The following is a 15,686-nucleotide window of genomic DNA, read 5'->3' as shown; positions in this document are numbered from 1 at the left end:
GAAACTGTATCTTGGAATAGGAGCTATAATAGATAATTATGTACTGATGGTTCAAAGGTACTGAACAGCAAACACAGATCCACTGTTTGTCCTTGATATCAACAGACAATGTGTACATAGGCAAAATAATAAAAGGCTATGGCGGAGGAAATCTCATATGAATCTACCTAGTTATGCTTTCCTAAGAAAATTTTTCCTTTTCAATCCAAAGCTGGGTTTTGAATTACATTAGGGTATCTGTTTACAACATTGTCAAGCTCTACTTATCAATACAATCTTTTCCTTTTTTCCTTCTTTCCATATTCATTTTTCCTCTATCTTCTTTCCCATTCATTTGAAAGTTCATTTATTTATTTTCTCTCTGCAGCAGCACTGTGTGATATTAAAAGTAATTTTATTTATTCGGTTTTAAATCAATTTTTTCTTGAGATTTGAAGGATTAACTTTTTAAAAAATATATTTCTACTGATTTTTAGAGGGAAGAAAAGGGAGAAGGAGAGAGAGAGAGAGAAACATCAATATGAGAGCATTGATTGACTACCTCCTGCAGGGGATTGAGACTGCAATTCAGGCATGTGCCCTGACCGGGAATCAAACCAGCAGCCTTTTTGTTCATGGGACGATGCCCAACCAACTGAACCACACTGGCCAGGGCTGGAAGATTAGGTTTTTGCTCTGGCTTTTATAACATGGAAAGTTATTTCATCTTGCTTTTACCATCAACCTAGCCATTAGAAGGGTCTCTTTGAGAAGCTAAATCTCTAAATAGCAAGCCAAGAAGTAAGGCAGATCAAATGAAGAATACTATAATAGAGGCAAAAAGTAATACAGATAGCTAATATTCTATGATGGCTTAAATGTGTAAATCTATTTGTTTTTTGGAAGAGTTTGAGAAGGATAGGTATTAAATCTTCTTTGAGTGTTTGGCAGAATTCACTAGTGAAACCATCTGGTCCCAGAATTTTACTTTTGGAAGTGTTTTAAACAAATTTATTTTTTTTATTTTATATTTTATTTTTTTAATATATTTTATCGATTTTTCACAGAGAGGAAGGAAGAGGGATAGAGGGTTAGAAACATCGATGAGAGAGAAACATGGATTAGCTGCCTCCTGCACATCTCCCACTGGGGATGTGCCTGCAACCAAGGTACATGCCCTTGACCGGAATCAAACCTGGGACCTTTCAGTCCGCAGGCCGACGCTCTATCCACTGAGCCAAACCGGTTTCGGCAAAATTTATTTTTTGATTACAGGTGATGTACAATATTATATTCCTTTTAGATGATAAACACAGTGATTAGACATTTATATAACTTACTAGAGGCCCGGTGCACAAAAATTTGTGCACTAGGGGGGGAGGGGGGGTCCCTCAGCCCGGCCTATGCCCTCGGGAGATAACGATCTGTTGGCTTAGGCCTGCTCCCGGGTGGCAGAGGGCAGGCCCAATCCCTAGGTGCAGCCCCTGGTTGGGCTCAGAGAAGGGCCGATTGGGGAGTTGGGGCACCACCCCGTCATGCACAGAGCAGGGCAGATTGGGAGGTTGTGATGCCACCCTCGGTCACGCTCAGGGTAGGGCCAATTGGGGGGTTGGGGCGCTGCCCCCATCACCCACAGAGCAGGGCCGATCAGGGGGTTGGGGCGCTGCCACTCTCACACTCAGGGCAGGGCCGATGGGGAGGTTATGGCTCTACCCCATCACACAGAGAGCAGGGCCCATGGGGGGGGGGGCGTTTGGGAGCTCCCCCCTATCAGGCACAGAGCAGGGCTGCTCAGGGGGTTGGGGCCCCGCCCCCTGTCACACACAGAGCCGCAGGGCGATCAGGGGGTTTGGGCGCTGCCCCCGTCACGCTGATTCCGGTGCCAGGAGGCATATTACCCTTTTACTATATAGCATAGAGGCCTGGTGGGGCCGGCTGGTTTGCCCTGAAGGGTGTTCTGGATCAGGGTGGGGGTCCCCACTGGGGTGCCTGGCCAGTCTGGGTGAGGGGCTGAGGGCTGTTTTCAGGCTGGGAGTGACTGAAGTTTCCAACCACTCCTTTTTTTCTTTTTTCTTTTTTATTCTGGGCCAGCTTTACCTTGAGGCTTGGCTCCAGCTCTTAGGCCTCCGCGGCTAAAAGTAGGTTTCTGGCCTTTGCTTACAATGTTGCGAATCTGCTGGCTGAAGTCCGGCGGTATTTGTTACAATGTTTCTTAAACTGCCTGCTCAGAGGCCTGCCGCCGCAGGCGGGGAACGTTGGTTTCCTCCGTCACTGAGGCAAGCAAGCCTCATGTTAGTTTCAAGCTGCCTGGCTGCCGGCCGCCATCTTGGCTGACAGTTAATTTGCATATCTCGATGATTAGCCAATGAAAAGGGTAGCGGTCGTACGCCAATTACCATGTTTCTCTTTTATTAGTGTAGATGACTTGATCACCCTGATAAGCCTAGTACCCATTTGACACCATACATAGTTATTGCGACATTATTGACTATATTCTCTATGCTGTACTTTACATCCCCATGACTATTCTGTAACTACTAACCTGTACTTCTTAATTTCTCCACCTTTTTCATCTCCTCCAATCTCCCTCCATCTGGCATCCATCAAAATTTTCTCTGTGTATAGAAGTCTGTTTCTGGTCTGCTTATTTGTTTATTTTGTTTTTTAGATTTCACATATGTGAAGTCATATGGTATTTGTCTTTCTCTATCTGACTTATTTCCCTCAGCACAATACCCTCTAGGTCCATCTATGTTGTTGCAGATGGCAAAATTTAATTCTCTTTTTATTTATTTTTATTTTATTTTTTAAAACTATTTTTATTGATTCCAGAGAGGAAGGGAGAGGGAGAGAGAGATAGAAATATCAATGATGAGAGAGAATCATTGGTGGGCTGCCTTCTGCATGCCCCACACCAAGGATTGAGCCCGCAACCCAGGCATGTGCCCTGACCAGGAATCAAGCTGTGACCTCCTGATTCATAAGTTGATGCTCAACCATTGAGCCATACCAGCTGGGCAGCATCACCTCTTTTTTAAAATTCATTCATTCACTGATAGACACTTAGGTTGTGTCATATCTTGGCTATTTTAAATAATGCTGCAGTGAACATACATGTCTTTTCAATGTAATGTTTGGGTTTCTTTAGATAAAGCCCAGAAGTGGAATTTCTGGCTCCTTCATTGATTCTTGTTATGACCTTTGTTTTAAAGCCTATTTTTTTTTTTTTTGGTATAAATATTGCTACCCCAGCTTATTTTGTGTGTTTTTATTTCCATGAAATACTTTTTCCATCTGTTCAATTTTTGTCTGTGTATGTCTTTCCATCTGAAGTGAATCTCTTGTAGACAACATATATGAGGGTCTTGTTTTCTTATCCATTCAGCTACCATATGTCTTTTGATTTGAACGTTTTTATCCATTTGCATTTTTAAAAAATATATTTTATTGATTTTTTACAGAGAGGAAGGGAGAGGGATAGAGAGTTAGAAACATCGATGAGAGAGAAACATCGATCAGTTGCTTCCTGCACAACTCCTACTGGGGATGTGCCCGCAACCAAGGTACATGCCCTTGACCAGAATCGAACCTGGGACTTTTCAGTCCACAGGCCGACACTCTATCCACTGAACCAAACCGGTTAGGGCTCCATTTGCATTTAAAGTAATTATTGACAGATATGTATTTATTGCCATTTTATTATTTTGATCCTTTTCTTCCTCCCTCCTCCTCCTCCACTTCCTCCTCCTCTTCCACTTCCTCCTCCTCCTCCTCTTCCTCCTCTTCCTCCTCCTTCCCTCCTCCTTCTTTCTTTTTGTCCTTCTCTTCCTTCTTCTTCTTTTTCTTTTTTTCCTTCAAGAAGTCCCTCTAACTTTTTTTGTAATACTGGTTTGGTGGTCATGAACTTCTTTAGTTTTGTTCTAAATGATAGCTTTTCTGGGTAAAGTAATCTTAGTTGTAGGTCCTTGCTTTTCATCACTTTGAATATTTTGTGCCAATCCCTTCTGGCCTGCAAAGTTTCTGTTGGGGCCATAGCTGGTTTGGCTCTGTGGCTAAAGAATCTCCCCACGGACTTGAAGAGCCACAGGTTCGATCCTGGTCAAGGGCACATACCCCGGTTGCAGGCTCAATCCCTAGCCTCGGTTGGGGTCACTTAGCAAGAGGTAGTGTGCATGCTGAGGCCAGCTTCTGCTTGCTTGGAGAGTTTAGGAATGCCTGCAGCATGAGCCAAGACAGGCCGTTTGTATGGAAACAGGACTGGACAGCTTGGGAGGGCCTGAGAATTGGGTGGGGTCTCAGGGAATCACCAGGGCGGGGTGAATAGTTTTAGCCAGGTTGATGGGTGTCCTCCTACTGGCTTGGTTGGGGGAGGGCCCAGCAAAGGAACAGTGTGGCCTCTGCCAGCACTGCTGTCTGGGAGAAAGCTGCCCCTCCAACGCTTGCCCCAAAGCCAGATAATTTAGTTCCTCCCCATTGTCCCTGTCACCTTTCAAGCTGCTGCCCCATAGCTGGAGTTCAGAGGGTGTGAGTCTATTCAGGGCCCTTTAAGAGGAAGGACTCCAGCAGAGCTCCACACTCAGCCACACTCTCTACTGTTTTTCACAACTAGACATTATGGAGACTCCTCTTTCCAGCACTAAAACCTGGCTGGGCGTCCCAGAGTGGGGCTGGAACCCCTTGTTCCTCAGGGGAATCTCCGCAGCTGAGATAATATTCCTCCAGATTTTTAACCACCACCAGGCCCTGTGTCTCTGCCCTTCCTACTAGTTTTGATGTGGCTTCTTTTTATATCCATAGTTATAGGATTTCTGTTCAGCTAGACTTCAGGTGGTTCTCAATGATGGTTGTTCTGTAGTTTAGTTGTAATTTTGATGTGGTGTGGGAGAATGTGAGTAACATGTTTACCTATACTGCTATCTTGATCCCAGACTTTGGGAAGGTTTTTGATGATTGTTTCAATTTCCTTACTGTTGATCAGTCTATTTAGATTTTCTATTTCTTTGTGATTCAGTCAAGGAAGGTTATATATTTCTAAAAATTTGTCCATTTCTTTTAGGTTATTGTATTTGGTGGCATGTAGTCTTTATAGTATTCTTGTATAGTTCTTTGTATTTCTGTGGTGTCCCTTGTAACTTCTCTTTCATTTCTAATTTTGTTTCTCCTTTGTATCTTTCTCCTTAGTGAGTCTAGGCAGTTTTGTCAATTTTATTTATCTTCTCAAGGACTGAGCTCTTTGTTGCATTAATTTTTTCTATTGTCTTTTTCTTTCCTATTTTACTTAAATCTGTTCTAATTTTTATTATTGCCTTCTTTCTACTGACTTTGGGGTTCATTTGTTCTTTTTCTAGTTCTTTAAAGTGAAAAGTTAGGTTGTTTATTTGAGATTTTTCTTGTTTCTTGGTGTAGGCCTGTAATGCTATAAACTTGCCTTTGGTTTCAATCTTCAAATTTTGATATGTCGTATTGTTATTCTCATTTGTCTCAATGTATCTTTTGGCCTTTTCTTTTATTTCTTCTTTGATCAAGTAGTTATTTGGGAGCATGGTTTTTAATCTCCACATATTTATGGTTTTTCCAGCTTTCTTTTTGCAGTTGATTTCCAGTTTCAAACCATTATGGTCAGAAATATGTTTTGTATGATTTAAATCTTCTTAACGTTGTTGAGACTAGTTTTGTGCCCAACATATGCTCTATCCTTGAGAATGCTCCCTGGGCATTAGGGAAGAAAATATGTTCTTATGTTCTGGGATTAAAAGCTCTGTAAATGCCCACCTGGCGTGGGTTAGTGGTTGAGCATCAACCTATGAACCAGGAGGTCAAGGTTCCATTCCGGTCAGGGCATAAACCTGGGTTGCGGGCTCGATCCCCAGTGTGGGGTGTGCAGGATGCAGCCAATCAATGGTTCTCTCTCATCATTGATGTTTCTACCTCTCCCTCTCCCTCTCTGAAATCAATAAAAAAAGAATAAAAGCTCTTGCCAGAACCGGTTTGGCTCAGTGGATAGAGCGTTGGCCTGTGGACTGAAGGGTCCCAGGTTCGATCCCAGTCAAGGGCATGTACCTTGGTTGCGGGCACATACCCAGTAGGAGGTGTGCAGGAGGCGGCTGATCAGTGTTTCTCTCTCATCGATGTTTCTAACTCTTTATCTCTCTCCCTTGCTCTCTGTAGAAAATCAATAAAACATATTTAAAAAAAAAGCTCTGTAATTATTATGTCCATTTGGTCTAGTGTATCATTTAAAGTTGATATTTTCTTATTGATTTTCTGTTTGGATGACCTATTTATTGCTGTCAGGATGACCTATTTATTGCTGTTAGTTCCCCTACAATAATTGCCTTTTGTTAATTTCTCCCTTTAGTTCTGTTAGTAATGGCTTTATATATTTTGGTGCTCCCAGGTTGGGTGCATATGTATTGAAAAGTATTATGTCTTCTTCTTTTTTTAAAAATATGTTTTTATTGATTTCAGTGAGAGGAAGGGAGAGAGAGAGAGGGATAGAAACTTCAATGATGAGAGAGAATCATGGATTGACTGCCTCCTGCACGCCCCACACTGGGGATCGAGTCCGCAACCTGGCCTCCACAGTCTGACGCTCTATCCACTGAGCCAAACCAGCTTCGGCAGCATTATGTCTTCTTGATGTATTGTCCCCTTTCTCATTATAAAATGTCTATTTTTATCTCTTGTTGCCTTTAAACATTTTTTTTTACAAAAAATAAACAAATTAACTTTATAAAGTTACCACTTCAGTCCTTACATTGATTTGTATACAAAAATATCAGTTTGAAATGCATTATTGAAAGTGAGTACGCACAATAAATAGAAAATAAGGATGCCTGTTGCTGGAGACAGCAACCAACTTCTCTTCATGTTGCCCACTGCTGTAGCCACAACTTGATACACAAGCAGCATTGTTGAAAGAGCAAAGTACCTGGGAGAGGGTTGCAAACTATAAAAAATGTACCTTAAAGCTCTGGACCACTCACCAAAAAAGCCAGGAGTTATCAGGGAGCTAACCTCACTATAGCATTGAATTATCTCCTACTACAATCAGAACAATTTAAAAATAAAAGTGCCAAGGAAACGTCATTAACAGTATTGTTAAGTCAACGTTTTTACTGCAAGTATCTGATGATTATGCAAATGTTGTAACCCATGACACAGGCCCTATGACAGTAAGTTATAAATAGTCTGAATTTAATAACTTAAATGCGATAGGTTATTACAATACATACTACATGATTATCTCAACTAACCTTTTTCGGATAAAGTGATAACTAAAAGGTTTAAATTTAGTTTCAATATCTCTCAGAAAAGTGATGTCAGTATTTTAGCAATAGTGATGACATCCCGTTGACTGTAAATATGCTAACGTACTCAGTACTTGATTGAATTCTATGTACATGGGCTTCCATATTCCAAGTGCAAATTTTCGATGGTGCAGGGTTATAATCAAAGCTGGGCTGAACAAATGCTGTCTAGCTTCTGAAAGCAAATGATAAAAGCAGGTTCTAAAAGTGAATACACTGAAGTCACAAGTAGGTGACCAGTTCCAGTTCTTTTCTCTTTTTACGTGTGATGAACGTCATGAAGCATTAATTCCCGAGGTATATTTGTTTCTGGACCATACAGCTTACATACTCTTCTTTCAAAGGCCTCTACCATCTGCTTTATGACCTCATCGAAAAACAAGGTAGCAAGCTGAGAGTGTAGAAGAGAGTGGAATTCAAAAGAAACTGAAAAATCCAAAGTACGAGTCCTTGGGTAGCCAGGCAGACCTGGGCTAAAACACCAGTCTCCAAATTATTGAAAAGCAGGATGCCTTTACTAAATGTGGTTTCACCATGGTTACTATGGATGTATAGCGCTCCAATACAGGCGGAAACCCAATTTCTAATTGTGTTTTGCAGTATCCGGATCTCTTTGATGTATTGGATTTTTTGCACCACGGAACAAAATGCTTGTAATCTTCCATTCCTGCTACCACATCATACATTTCCTGCATAGAGTATCCTATAATTCTCCTCTCTGAATACTCTTTTGTTTATTAATGGTACAGCAATTTTAAAGAAAGTTCTTGCATATATCTCCTTGAGCAAAACTGAAGTATGTAGTGGAAGAGTTCTGCTCATCAGTATACACAGGAAGCTAAGTATTTGATGTTCTGCGTAGGACCCTGAGCTGAAATGGGGACTCCAGCTGCTACCGGCGACTTTGGACAACATCCCAAGACTGAAACCATCTTTTTCAGGACCCTCGGACTGGTTCGAGCTGCCATGATCATCTCATTCTAAACATTCTTTTTAACTTATTGATTTGAGAGAGAGGGAGAGAGAAACATTGATTGGTTGTTCCACTTATTTACGCATCTATTGGTTGCTTCTTATATGTACCCTGACGCAGAGATTGAATATGCAAACTTGGTGTATCAGGACAACACTCTAACCAACTGAGCTATCCGACCTGGACTCTTGTTACCTTTAAAAAAATCTTCAAATTTATTTTTGTCTGATATGAGTATGGCTATAACCCCTTTTCTCTGGATACACTTTGAGTCTATGTGTTTACAGCTGAGATGTGTCCCCTGAAGGCAGCTTATAGTTGTTTTTTAAAATCCATTCTTCTACTTTGTGCCTTTTAATTAGTGAATTCAATCTGTATACATTTAAGGTGATTATTGATATAGGAGGATTTCCTATAGCCATTTTATCTTTTTTACTTGTTGCTCTGTGTATTCATTGTTTCTTTTTTCTTGTGTTTTTGTCTGCTATTTCAGTTTAGTGATATTCTATATTTTTTTCCTCTGTTTTATCTTTTTAAAAATTGTATGGGTCTCATTTTTAGATTTTTGTTTTGTGGTTACCATTATGTCTATGCAAAGAAAATTTCATATGTACAATAGTCCTTTTTCTTTTGATTGCATGTTATCTCCATTCATTCTTTCTCCTCTTGCCTTATGTTTTTGTTATCACAAGGTATTCCTGTTTATGCTGTGCATAATTTGTTCATTTCCAAATTGCGCTATTTATTGTCTTCTTTGTAAAAAATGCTTTTATCCCTTTAACCTTTATGTTATGTTTAGGTTTTTAATATCCTATTCTGAACAAGAATTGCAATTTCCTGCTTCTGTCTATTTGTCATCTTAGTCTCAGTTTTGTATCCTTTGCCTTTTTGTTTCAGATAGAAAAACTTCTAGCATTTCTTATAATGCAGGTCTTGTGGTGATAAATTTCCTCAGCTTCTGTTTGTCTAGAAAAGCCTTCATTTTCTCATCATAGTGAAATAACTTTGGCATATATGCCATTCTTGGTTGGTGATTTCTCTTTCAATATTTTAAATATTTGCTTCTTCTTGCTCCTAGCTTCTAGGGTTTCTAGTGAAAAATTGGATGATAATCTAGTGGGGTTTCCATATTCTTCCTGCTGCCTTGAGAATTCTTTCTTTGTCATTAACTTTTGAGAGCTTTAATATCATGTACCTTGGAGAATGTCCTTTTGCATTGAGGGCTTTTGCTAGCTTCTTGGATTCAAAGGTCCAGCTTTTCCATAGGTTTGGGAAGTTCTCATTGATTATTTGTTTAAATAGGCTCTCTGTTCCCTTCTCTCTCTTCTCCTTCTGGTATGCCCATTATTCATATATTTCTCTTTCTAATCATTTTAACTCTCATAGAGTTCTTTCATTTTTTTTACTCTCAATTTGCTCCTTTCCATCTGAGTCATTTCTATATTTCTATCTTCAATGTCACTAATTCTTACTTTCATCTAATCTGCTCTATTTCCTAAACTCTCTAATTCATTCTTCATCTCATTTATTGAATTCTTCAGCTCCAGAATTTCTGTTTGATTCTTTTTCCAGGTTTAATCTCTTTGGTAAAGTATAGCCGGCATGCTGGGGCTGGGGTCTCCTCTCCGCGTCCCGCATGGAGGGGGAGACTTGAACCGGTTTGTGCAAGTAGGAGGCGCTTTCGGGTTTAAAGAATAATGAAAGACAGACATAAAATAGATTAAACACTTGGGCTGGGTGTGGTGCCTGCCCTCTGGAGGGACAGGCACAGAGAGTCTGCCCTCTGGAGGGACAGAGCACACAGAGAGAGGGCACGCACACCAGCTCCGAAAGCTCTTTATTATATACTCGAATTACAGGAAGTTATATCACATCTGGGTGGGCCTTTGGCATCACGAGATCCATCCCCTTAACACTGGGTGGGAGAGTCAGACTGAGTGGCGTCCAGTCTTTGACTGGTCGCGCCCTCAGAGAGTGGCTCTGCCCTCTCCCTGAGTCCCAGCTGACGTAAATTAAGCCAAGTGTATTCTAACCATCCTTAACAGTAAAGTACTCCTTTTGTTCATTGATTTTATTTCTTAGCTCATTGAATTGCTCTTCTGAGTTTTCTTGTATCTTGTTGAGTTTTTTCAAAATTGCAATCTTGAATTCTCTGTCATTTAAAATGGTCTTCCATGCTTTTAAGTTTATTTTCTGGAGATTTTAAATTTTTTTTCTGAACTACTTTGTAACCTTGATTTTTAATTATATTTAATAGATTATTTCTCTGCTTGGGCATTTGAGGAAATGAAATATATATATTAGAGACCCAGTGCAAAAAATTTGTGCACTTGGGGGCCCTCAGCCCAGCCTGTGCCCTCTCGCAGTCTGGGACCCCTCGGGGGATGACCACCTGCTGGCTTAGGCAGGGGGATTGGGCCTAAGCTGGCAATCAGACATCCCTCTGGCAGCCCGCAGCCCTTGGGCGATATCTACTTGCCAGTGGGGAGCAGACCTAAGCTGCAGTTGGACATCCTTAACACTGCTGAGGAGGCAGGAGAGGCTCCCACCACCACCGCTGTAGTGGCAGCCATCAGCCTGGCTTGTGGCTGAGCAGAGCTCCCCCATGTGGGAGCACACTGACCACCAGAGGGCAGCTCCTGCATTGAGCATCTGCCCCCTGGTGGTCAGTGTGTGTCATAGTGACCAGTCATTCCCAGTCTTTCTGCTGTTAGGGTCAGTTTGCATATTACCCTTTTACTATATAGGATAGAGGCCTGGTGCATGGGTGGGGGCCGGCTGGTTTGCCCTGAAGGGTGTCCCAGATCAGGGTGGGAGCCAGCCTGGGTGAGGGGCTGATGGCTGTTTGCAGCTGGTCACACCCCCTTCAGGGTGGGGGTTCCCACTGGGGTTCCTGGCCAGCCTGGATGAAGGGCTGATGGCTGTTTTCAGGCTGGCCACACCCCCTTTAGGGTGGGGGTCCCCACTGGGGTGCCTGGCCAGTCTGGGTGAGGGGCTGAGGGCCGTTTTCAGGCTGACTGGCGACTGAAGCTCCCAGCCTCCCCTTTTTTTCTTTCTGTTTTTTTAATTCTGGGATTTATTTACCTTCTATAATTGAAACTTTGTTGCTGTCACTGGAGCTAAGAGCTGGCGCCAGCTCCGTGGCCACAGCTGGCTGAAAGCAGGTATCTGGGGTTTGTTTAGCTTCTATAATTGAAACTTTGTTGCTTTCAGAGCTCAGAGCCGGTCCGCAGCAGGTGGGGAACCTTGGCTTCCTCCATCACTGGAGCAAGCAAGCCTCCTGCTCGCTTCAGCTGCATGGCTGCTGGCCGCCATCTTATTCGGCAGTTAATTTGCATATCGCCCTGATTAGCCAATGGGAAGTGTATCAAAGCTACGGTCAATTACCCTTTTTTGTCTTTTATTAGTAGGATATATGTATATATGTATATACAGTATATTTAAGTACTGTCTCAACTGTTTAGCAGGTTGAGTAGATATCTTTCTTTGTTTTCCAGTAGGTGGTGCTATAGCTCCAGTTTTTGTTTTCTCTTACTTTCAGTATTGGGACTTCAGGGGTTTCTGTGGCGGTGTCACCTCAGCGGTAGAAAATCTGTCTTCTCTGAGGAGGTGAGTGTCCTCTTTAAGGTCCCGTTACCCTCATCTCGGGGCACCATGGTGGGGTGTGGTGGGCTATGGGTCTCTTGACTTATGTGTTCCCTGTACTGCTATCCTGAAGCAAGAGGTTTCCAGCCACACTGGTCTTCCCATCTGTGGCTGTTTTCTTTCTAGTGGGCTTAATTGCAATGAGTACAGACCAGCTGGATTGGAAAGTCGCTTCTGCCAATTCTTGACCTGCTGAGTTAGGATTGTAATGCTGGGAGGGCCACAGGATGGTGGGCGGGGCAGATTCCAGCAGTGGTGATGGTGGCTTGTTGACCTCTGCCACTCTGCAGCGCTTCTCCACTCCTAACCCTGGGCTCAGCCTCAATATGTACCAGCCACTCAGGCTGACTTGCTGCTTCTGCCCCTCCAGTCTGCCCCATGGGCATGGCATCCTGACCCTTCACAGTTATCTTGTGGACTGGGGCCTCGGGGAGTGCAGTCTGCACCTGCCACACCTGTCTCTGTCCTTCCTCCCTCAGGCCTCCTCTGCTCTCTCAGATTCACCTTTATTTATTCACTCAAATACTGACTGAGCTCCTGATACTTAAATGCTGTCTTCTGTTCGTTTGGGACATGGTGTTGACAGGACAACGTCTCTGCCGCCGTGAGTCTTGTATTGTGGTGGAATACAAATGGAAGATGGCTTTCCAAAACGAACTTCATAGCCCTAGCACAGTGCCAGTGCCAGGCGGATGCTGGGGCTGCAAGTTGCTTGTTTTTAATGACATCCTGCCTTCACTGAAGAAATCTAAGCCTAACAGATCAACCGCCCATCTTCTTGGAAAAAATGGAGTCTGCTCTGAGAAAAGTATTATGTAGAAATAAAACAAAATACAATACCTCCATTTGCCATATATTAAAACATATCTTCCTCAAATGTGACAATAATTACTATGATACTTTATGTTATAAAGCATTTCAAGAATGCTTGTAATTGAACTTCAAAACAACTATGTTTGGTAGTTAGGGAGATAACATAATTTGGGGGTTAAGAGGATGAGCTGTATAAAATCTGGAAACAGCCCAAGTGCCCATCAGCAGATGAGTGGATAAAAAAGCTGTGGTACATTTATACCATGGATACTATGCAGCAGTAAAAAAGAAGAATCTCTTACCCTTTGAAACAGCATGGAGTGACCTGGAGAGTATCATGCTAAGTGAAATAAGTCAGTCAGAGAAAGACAAGTATCACATGATCTCATGCACATGTGGAAAATAAACTGATGAATATAGTGGATCCAGAGTCATGGAAGCATGGAACAGAGTGCGGAATCTCAAAGGGAAGGCGGGTGGAAGGAGTTAATTAATCAAAGACCTTGTATGCATATATGCATAACCCATGGATGCAGACAATAGGATAGTGAAGGCCTGGGGTGGGGGTGGGCTGGAGTGGGTCAATGGGGATAAAGGGGATCATATGTAATACTTTCAACAATAAAGAACCATTAAAAAAGAGAGGATGAGCTGTAGATTCATGATTTAATCTCAGATCTTCAAAAAATTACTTACCCTGTCTTACCCCCAGTCTCCTCATATGTGAACTATTTTTTTAAAAATATATTTTTATTGATTTCAGAGAGGAAGGGAGAAGGATAGAAACATTAATGATGAGAGAGAATCATTGATTGGCTGCCTCCTGCATGCCTCACACTGGGGATTGAGCCTGCAATACAGGTATGTGCCCTGACCAGGAATTGAACCAGGACCTCCTGGTTGATAGGCTGATGCTCAACCACTGAGCCATGCCAGCCGGGCATCATATGTGCAATAGTAACACTCACTAGCTCATATGGTGGCTGTGTAGATTAAAAGAAAAAATTTAAAGTATTTAGTGTGATATTTGACATAAAAACACTCAGTAAATGGCGACTTTTCATTAGTGATGATACCATTTTTCATCTGATTTTACAGATGAAGAAAATGAAGTTACAAGGTTAATACTTAAGGATTCATAGCAAAAAATGTAGGGGCAAAACTCTGAACCCCGATCTTCTGACTCCAAATCTTTTTTGTTGTTGTTAATCCTTACCTGAGGATATTTTTTCCATTGATTTTTAGAGGGAGGAAGGAAGGGAGAAAGAGAGAGAGAGAGAGAGAGAGAGAGAGAGAGAGAGAGAGAGAGAGAGAGATGTGAAAGAGACACATTAATGGTTGCCTCTTGCACACACCCCAACCTGAGCTGAAAACCCAGGTAAGTGCCCTTGATGGGGAATCAAACCTGAAACCCTTTGATAAGCAACACTTGCCTGGGCTCCAAATCCTTCTTTCAGGAGATATAATTTGCATAAAGCCCTTAGCACTGTGTGTGGTCTGTATGGACACACAATAAATGATCTTCAATATCATGGCAGTTCTATACCATCATGCCTTTTCTCTCTTGGTTCCTGTGAGGTGGGGGACCCTCCACCCCCAGATGGGAAAATGGAGAGCAGCCAGGCCTTCACCCTTCTCTGATCGCTGGACCCTGTGACACGGTGAGATTTGGCTCAGTCCCCATCTCCTCCAAGAAGTCTGCCAAGATGAACGCTAGCTCTAAGAGTCTCCCCATTATTGTCTCATTTTTCTAATTACTAACTTTCCTAATGTATTCCTCTCCCACATCTCCCCAGCCCTGCACACACTTTGCACATTTCATAGTATGAAGGCATCTTGACCTGGAAGGCACTGTGGCATGGTGTTTATGAGCCTGGCACCCGAACCAGGCTGCTTGGGTTGGAAACCTGGCACCACATCTTGCCAACTATGTGACCTGGGGCAACTTATCTCCTCTGAGCTTCAATTCCCTTATTCTTCCTCATGCATTCCTGTGATAATTGAGTGAGGAAATGCAGGTGAAGGCTGGGTACCCCATGAACATCAGCAGACGAGGACACTCAGGCTGAGGAAGGAGAGAAGCTCACTAGGTCAAACTCAGACATACCCCTGCATAGAGGTAAGCACTTGGCAGATGCCTCCGCTTAGCGGATGAGGGAGCTGAGACTCATTTACACGGGGGCAGGACTATGAAGAATTGGAGTTGGTGTCTGACCTCCAGTGTCTGACACAAAGTCTGGAGTTTCTGCTTTGTGACAGGAGGGTAAGAAGATGTGGGATTTAGGGGCTCCTAGGCACAGACCTCATAGCCCAGAAACAAACATTCTCACTTTTCTCTCTGCTTTGCTGCAAACCCCATGAGACTTTCAAGAGGATAGAGTGTTAATGGGGGCTCTCATTTGGACAATCCCGAGTCTCTGTTATGTTAAGTGATCTTGCAGAAGAGATGGAAGGAGCAGCAGGGGTCACTATGACACCGGAGGAGAGTCACACCTTCCCTGGTGAACAGCCCGGGGCTCTGACTGCTCCTGAGCAAAGCTCAGCCCCATTCGGTGGGCAACAGGCAGGTAGCCTATCACCTACTCAGGGACCTTCTCCCTGAGAGCTGAGAACCAGAGGGCTCTCCAGAAGCCAGTCTGTATGGGTATTAGGAGGACTGACTATGGAGTTGGTGGACTTGGATTTGAAAGCCTGCTTAGCTCTTTCCTGTTGCATGATCCTGGGCAAGTCACTAATGCTCTTGGAGCCTCAGTGGCCTCATTGAAAAAAATTGACATCCATCTCCTGAGGCTGTTGGGAGGAACAAGGCGATGATGCATGCACATTTCTTAGCATGGCACCTGGCACCTAGTGAGGGCCCAGCGAAAGGCAGCCATTATTGTTAAGACATAAGTGATTTGCGGCGTAGTCCCACAGAGATGATGCCCTGTCCTCCAAGGCGTACAGCCTCTGTGCTGCTCTGCCCC

The 15,686-nt window shown here is 43.0% G+C and overlaps 1 pseudogene across 1 annotated transcript; it reads right to left on the bottom strand.

Annotated features, from left to right (window-relative positions):
* Positions 1-7,548: 7,548 nt before the first annotated feature.
* LOC308527836 (coenzyme Q-binding protein COQ10 homolog B, mitochondrial-like) lies at positions 7,549-8,263 on the bottom strand (annotated as a pseudogene). Its single transcript has one exon. The product of its transcript is annotated as a coenzyme Q-binding protein COQ10 homolog B, mitochondrial-like (transcript).
* Between the last annotated feature and the right edge of the window lie 7,423 nt (positions 8,264-15,686).

Source organism: Myotis nattereri (assembly GCF_964212035.1).
Source record: "Myotis nattereri genome assembly, chromosome: 1".
Taxonomy (NCBI): Eukaryota; Metazoa; Chordata; class Mammalia; order Chiroptera; family Vespertilionidae; genus Myotis; species Myotis nattereri.
The sequence above is the reverse complement of the archived record's forward strand: the minus strand, read 5'-3'. Positions and strand labels throughout refer to the sequence as shown.